The sequence below is a fragment of the Phodopus roborovskii genome, unplaced genomic scaffold, assembly GCF_943737965.1.
Source record: "Phodopus roborovskii unplaced genomic scaffold, PHOROB, whole genome shotgun sequence".
Classification (NCBI taxonomy): domain Eukaryota; kingdom Metazoa; phylum Chordata; class Mammalia; order Rodentia; family Cricetidae; genus Phodopus; species Phodopus roborovskii.
The window spans coordinates 3,727,501-3,735,251 of NW_026125554.1; the positions used below are offsets into that span (position 1 = coordinate 3,727,501).

The window sequence follows — 7,751 nt, forward strand, 5'->3', positions numbered from 1 at the left end:
CTTGTGAGTTCTTGCATTAAGCACTGCCCACTGCACACAGAAACATCTCTCATGAGGCTAAGTGCTGCACTTATGACTATAGAGATAGGTATTTTGAAAGTGCTACCATGCAGTAAAATAGTAGATTTATTTCTCAAACCTGTGACCTCTTCAGCTCTCGGTCAGATTTACAGGACCTGACATGTCTTTCCTTGTGTGGAGTGGGGCTTAAATCCAGTCATAAAGGCATCTGTTACCCCTTAGTTGACAACCTGTGGCTTCTGGGAGGAAGCATAGTGTCCTTTAGAGGGCACTGGTTCATTGCAGTTAATAGTTTTGGCCAAGTACTTTACTTTAAAGTGTGTTTTAGAAGTAATAGAGGTGTCATTTCGCTGAATGAGACCTCTGTCTAAGAACATATGCCATCTTTCAATTGTTGTGTTACCTGGTGACTTTATCAAATAAAAATGGTGTGATGAGCCAGTGAGATGGCACCCCGAGAAGAGGGAATCTCAGTTGAGGAACTGTGCACCTGTCGTCAGGGCATTTCCCTGATTGCTAATTGATGTAGGATGGCCTACTCCAATGTGGGTGTTGCCATCCCAGGTCATGGGGGCCTGAACTTGCACAGGGAGGATAGTCCAGTAAGTCAGTGGAAACAAGCCAGTGAGCAGTGTTCATTTTTGCTCTCTGCCTCAGTTCTTGCCTGCACACTCCTTCCTTGAGTCTCCCGCCTTTGCTTCCTGCAATGATTGTCTATGACCTGTAATCCATATGAACTCTTTTCTGCCCAAGTTGCATTTGGACATGGTGATATAGCAGCAGAAAGCAAAACAGTACACAAATAAAATGAATCATTTGTCATGAGTCCTGTCTGGTGTTTGACTAAGGACAGACCAAAGAACCCAGCTACATACTTGGTAACACTTGCCTTTAGTGCAAAGACAGAACATGTATTCAGGTTCATAACAAGTTGTAAGAATAAGTATTAACTAGAGGCCTGTTGAGATGGCTCAGCAAGTAAAGGCACTTCCTGTGCAACCTGATGGTCTGAAGTCAATCTCTAGAACCGTTGTTAAATTAAAACAAGAGAAGCCACTCCTACAAGTTGTCTCTGACCTCTACTAAAGCTCTGTGGTATGCTCACACTTTCCACACACAATACACCAAATCAAGGTTTTAGAAAGTTGTACAAATACTGTCTAACAAATCAGGTGATACACACTCATCAAGTAGAGAAATGTTCGGTTTTAACTAGATTGTATCCCTTTGATGACCATGTGAAGTCATAGCTAGGATTCTTAGGAAGAACAGATATTAACATTTTTAACTTGGGGTATAGTTGTCTTCAACTATCTGAGAAATGTACCTCACTCTTTATAGCTGTGATCTCATTTCTCAGACACTAGGAGTCCTGTTTCATCCAGTATTCCTAAGCACACACATTCTAAGGACAGGTGATATTGACTCCCTGGTGGGTTTCAAAAAAATCAGAATTTGTGATGGAACTTGTTAGAAATGTGCAGTGCAGAAAGAGGAATTGGCATAATTATGTGCATAAGAGCTTATCCTACTTAGATGTTTCTTTCTCAGAAAGCTCCAATTTACTTTTAGCATTTGTGTTTGGGGGAATCTTAGTCTATATGAATGGTAGAATGTGGTGACCAAGACAACCTGAATACTTGTGTAGCATAGTGTCATGTCAACTTCTTATTAATTCTGTGTACATCTCCAGTGCCATGAGGATAACTTTTCTGGAAATATATGTGTGTGCTTTTAGGAGTCAGTGAGCTTTGAGGATGTGGCTGTGAAGTTCACCCAGGAGGAGTGGGCTATTATGGATCCATCCCAGAAGAAGCTTTACAAGGATGTGATGCAGGAAACCTTGAGAAACCTGGCTTCTATAGGTACACATGAGCATTGCCCTTTTAGTCCATCACAGGACAAGTGTTTCTAGCTTATCACTGTTGATGTATGAATTGGATTATGGAAATGGGAATGGGGGTGAATATGTCAGGTGAGATCACATATACCATACCATGAACCTAGCAGGCATCCAATGTTTTCTCTATGTATAATAATTGGTAATTTTTTTTGGCTCTGCACTTTAGGAAAGAAGTTGGGCAAACAGAAGATTGTAGTAAATGAGTATAAAAATCTCTGGAGAAAACTAAGGTAATTCCCCCCCCCCCAGGAAATAGCCATATTCCAGACTGCTGGTGGTCCAAGAGAACATTTTTACTAAGAAGTATTTGATATACTGCATCAAACTAATTTCATCTCAAGAAAATTTCTCCCAAAATTTGTGTCTTAAACAACAGCACTAGAAGATGCCAAGTATTGCTATATTGAAAACAACTAGAATGTGATGTGTTTTCTTAGTTCATATAAGAAAATGTTAGGAATACAAGGTTTGGCTTTATATTCCTGTGCTGAAGACCATGAGCCAAAGCAATATGGGGAGGAAAGGGTTAACCACACTTTGTAGTTAGCAGTCCATGATCAATAGAAGTCAGGTCATGACCTCAAGCAGGAGTGAACTTAAGGCAGAGGCTGTAGACAAATTCTGTTTACTATCTTGCTCCCCTTGGTTTGCTCAGTATAGGCTGGACACATCCACATCAAACATCCTTTAAGAAAATTTGTGCAGGTTTCTCTACAAGCCAATCTGGTGGGTCCTTTCATCATCTGAAGTTCTTTCTGATGATTCTACATTTCATCAAACTGACAAAATACATAACTGACCCATTGTCAATTAGGCACACAGCATATCACTACTAAAACATAAACTTTCCTATTTGTTTGTCCCCAAGATGTCCTGTTAATATCTGTACAACAGTTTGAAGCAGAAGGAACTGTCTTAAGGAATTTCAACAGTTTAAAAGTCTAAGTTCTCCTTCAAAACCAAATGTGTCTTTAAAAATGTTGATTATTGCAGGCATGTGGGCCCCTGCAATATTGAAAAGAAAAAGTTACATCATTTCTTACTCTAAAAGGGAAGCAACAGGGTAGAGTCACAATCAAAGCAAAAGCAAAGCCAACCTCCTGCAGTGTCAGTCACTCAGTGCCTGTGTTTGAAATTAACACACCATCTCCTGTGCTCCCAGGGTTTTGGGCAGCTCCATTCCCCGGGTCTGCCACAAGCAGCATTCAGATTGTTCCAGTACCTGCCACACTGCTACTGTGCTGGTTGCTTCTCCCATCTTTCTGGTATTGGCAGTATGCTGTGATATCCACTGTAACCCAGGCTCTACCTCCCCTTATGTAGCAGAGGGAAAGATTTATTTGACTTAACTGTCCTGGCCACAGTCCATCATTAAGGGAAACCAAAGCTGAAACTCAAGGCAGGGCAGGGGCCCAGAGACAGGGACCAAGAGAGAGACCCATGGAGGAAACTGCTTAATAATTTACTCCCCAGGGCTTGCTCAGATTGCTTTCTTATATAATCAGGACCACCTGGTGCCTGAGGGTGGAGAGGTATCTCCCCCCCCCCAGTTGGTCAGCCTTTCCCACAGTGATGATTGATAACAAAAATGCCTCCACAGATTTACCTAAAGGCAATCTAAATGAGACATTTTCTCAGCTGAGATTTCTCCTCAAAGATGACTCTACATTTTTGTTAAGTTGACAGAAAACCAACCAGGGCACACTTCAGCATTTCAAATGGTATACAGGGAACCAAAAGATTGCCTATAGGACTGGCCCTGCAATCATAATGGCCTGAATTCAATTCCCAGAACCCACATAAAATGACACATATCTGTAATCCCTGTACTGCTAAGAGAGACCCTGCTTCACTGACATGGAAGGAAACAGTACTCCTGAAAGCTGTCCTGAGCTCCTCCCATGTACCATAGCACACACGCACACTCACAAACACAGTAAATGAGCACATTTTTAAAACTTAATGTGGCATTGATTTATCCACAAGCTGTAGGGACAAGTTTGGAATGAAAAGAGGATAGAATTTCCTAATTGGAACTATCAATTTATTTCATGGATATGCATGTATTAAAAAATAGAAGAATGGCTGGGTGGTGATGGTGGTGCATGCCTTTAATTCCAGCACTCTTGAGGCAGAAGCGAGTGGATCTTGACTATAGAGTGAGTTCCAGAACAGTCAGTGTTACACAGTGAAATCCTGTTTTGAATAAACAAACAAAAAATCATCATTTCAACTGATACCATTGCACATCAAAACATCCAAAATGTGTATAAAATTTGGATTGAAATTTGTGTAAAATGCTTGCTTGTGCCTTTAATGTTCTCAAAGAGACACACCTCACCATACATGCATACCATTGATTCTATTATAGCCGGTCTTAATAGTCTTGAAGATCATGCAGTCTAAACATGTTATAAACTTTTCCCAGCATGAAACCAACATTTCTTTTGTTCAATCATTAATAAAGTCTTAGTTATGTACTCTTCATTTGTTTGACAGCAGCCAACTGGTAGAGCAATTCTGTGAAAATAAAGAAAGTCATCAGTGTACAGAAATCTTCAGCTGTATGCCAGAGCCTTCTGTGAACCTGAAATCTTGTCCAGGACTTACTACATCTCCAGGTGTGCCCCTGAACCCTAAGATAGGACACAAACCTCATGAAGACCAGAAATGTGGACAGAAGTTGTATAAACATAAGGAGTTTGGGGGCAGCTCCAGTACTCCTCTGCCCCTTCAGATGCATAAAAGTGCTCACCCCGGAGAGAAGCCTTCTAAAAATAAAGCCTGCAAAGAAGACCTTCTACCTATCCAGTCTGGTCAGAGGAATGAAGAACATGACCATGTAAAAAAATCTTACATTTGCAAGCAATGTGGAGAAGGCTTCACCCACCCCAGGCCTTTACAAAGACATGAAAAGAGTCACAGTGTTAAGAAGCCCTATGTGTGTGAACTGTGTGGGAAAGGCTTTGCTCGACTGGGTAACCTTTTAAGACATAAGATGAATCCAAATTGTGAGAAGGCTTTTCTGTGTAATCATTGTGGGAAAACTTTTTCTCGATCTGCTTGCCTTCGAAGACATGCAAGAATTCACAATGGTGAGAAACCCTATGTGTGTGAGCAGTGTGGGAAAACTTTTCTTCATTCTGTTTACTTTCAAATTCATAGAAGAGTTCACACTGGAGAGAAACCGTATGTGTGTAAGCAATGTGGGAAAGCCTTCACTGCTTCTCGTTACCTTCATATACATGAACAAAACCATGCCGGGGAAAAACGTTACGTTTGTAAACAGTGTGGGAATGCCTTCTCATTTTGGAATCAATTTCAAAAACATAAAGTAACTCACAGTGGTGTGAATCCCTTTGTTTGTAAGCAATGTGGCAAAAACTTCACTTGTTCCGGCTCTCTAAAAACACATGAAAGAATTCACACTGGTGAGAAGCCCTACATGTGTAAGCACTGTGGGAAAGCTTTTGCTCATTTTGGCAACCATAAGAGACATGAAAGAATTCACACTGGATAGAGAACCTCTGTATGGAAGCCATGTGAGAAAACCTTCAATGATTACAGTTCTTTTCAATTCCATAATAGAATGCATACTGGAGAGAAACCCTACAAGCGTAAACAGTGTGTGAAGGTTTTTGTCTGTTCTTCCTCCTTTTTGGAACCATGAGAGGAATCAATATGGAGAGAAACCCTACCTGTGTTTGCAACATGGGAAAGCTTTCAGTTGTGACAGTTCTCTTTGAAAACAGAAAACAATTCTTATTGTAGCAAAATCCTATGAATGTAAGCAATGTGGGAAAGCCAGGACGTGAAGGAATCCAAAGCAGCAAAAGACTCCATGAGAGTAAGATATGTGGGAGAGGCTGTTTGAGGTCATCTCATGTGACACTAATTCATTGTAGAACTAATAAGGATGTTTGTAAGTAACGTGAGCATAGCTTTTCTTTATTAGCTCTCACAGAAATCAAACCACCAGAGAGTGAAATAGCTTATGCTAGTCATGTGGAGAAGTGTCAAAGAAATCTTAATAGATAGAACTTATTCTTTTGAATCAATAGAGTGTTTAGTACTAGAAGATCCCTTCAAATACACAGCAGCAGATACACTGGAGGAAATCCCCTTTGAAGAAAAGCTGCAAGCAACATGATAAAGTCTTCTGAGTTCTTTTCATTGTGGAGAAGCAGGGGAATAGCTCACCCTGGAGAGAAAACTATGCACACAATGTGGAAAGCTGTTAGTTCTTAGGGACCCTCAAAAGACATTGTAGTCATTTTAGGAGAAACCCTTCATTTAAAAGGAATCTTAGAAATCTTTGTTATCCCAAGTTTTTTTATAGACCTGAAAGAACTAAGAGTAGCCTAAAGTAGAGGATTGTGAAGTCTATGTTTTCACATTGGTAGCACTTATAGAAGAATGTATTGAAAGAACTCCTGACATTAAAAAGTATGTGGTAACATTTCTTGGTTCATCTCAAAAATTAAGAAATGGCATGGTTTGGCAAATAAGTTTATTAAAGGAAATATTTGGTTGTAGTTAGACAATCTCACCCACTGAGTCTATGTGCCTTTTCTTCCTACCTTTCTTTGTGTGTGTGTGTGTGTGTGTGTGTGTGTGTGTGTGTGTTCCTTTTTTCAATTTCTAACTTGAGTGAGTGCTTTGCCTGCATCTATGTGTATGTGCTACATACCTGATGCCTGATGAGGCCAGAAGAAGGTATTGGACCCCCTGGAACTACAGTTACAGATTGTTTTAAACGCCTTCATGTTGGGGTGCCAGGTCCTCTAACTGCAGCCTGTGCCAGTAACCAGTGCACCATTTCCCCAGCATCTCCCTCTGTTTCTTTGAAGCTAGGAAGCCACTGCTAGCTACCTTGATTCTTATGATGTAGCTCAGGCTGGCCTCAAGCTCACTACAACCCTCCTGACTTCTATCATAACATGTTTGAGTAGTGTTTTGACAGGAAATATATATGTCCTTATTAAACATAATTCACAGAAAAAAATAGTTATTTTTCACTCGCACATTCTTTCATTTTAAGCAAACACTTTTTCTCTCTATCATTGTATAGTTTACTCAGGAAAACATGTAAATACAGTCTCCTTTTGCTCCACCCTAATGTTACATGTAGATATGTAAATTTTTTACTGATTTTAGTTTTTTATTGAAAATACATTTTTTCATATATTACATTCTGAGCCTGTTTTTCCTTTCCTCCTCCCTTCCTCGATCATCTCCTCATCAAACATCCTGCTTTCCTTCTCTCTCTATTTAGAAAACAAGCACCCAGCTAGGTGTTGGTAGCTCACATCTTTATCCCAGCACTCAGTAGGCAGAGGCAGGTGGATCTCTGTGAGTCCAAGTTCAGCCTGGTCTACAGAGCTAGTTTCAGGACAGGCTCCAAAGTAATACCATGTCTCAAACCCCCCCCCTCCAAAAAAGAAAGAAAGAAAAAGAAAAAAGAAAAAAGAAAAGAAGCATCCAAATAAAACAAACCAGAATAAAGCAAAACAACCAAAAGGATACAAGAAAAGCATATACAAAAAGACACATAAAGACTCAAAAAATATACATCAAAACCTAAGATTTGAATCCCTACAATAGAAGCAAAAGACCCCTAAGATAAAAATTATCCTAAGCAGTACAAGACAAGTCTCCAGAACAATCATTGGCTTAATTCTGTTTGGCCATCTATTGATGGGCATTGACCTATACTAAAATGTGGTTTGCTTGTCTGGTGCAACTCCACTGGGGAAACTAATTTTTCCCTAGCAAGTGGCTGTCAATTGGACATAGCTTCTTGGTAATTTAAAATTTAAAATGTATC

At 40.0% G+C, this 7,751-nt stretch overlaps 1 pseudogene; it reads left to right on the plus strand.

Annotated features, from left to right (window-relative positions):
* LOC127216713 (zinc finger protein 709-like) overlaps positions 1–6,294 on the plus strand; it is a 9,060-nt pseudogene extending 2,766 nt beyond the window's left edge.
* Positions 6,295–7,751: the final 1,457 nt, after the last annotated feature.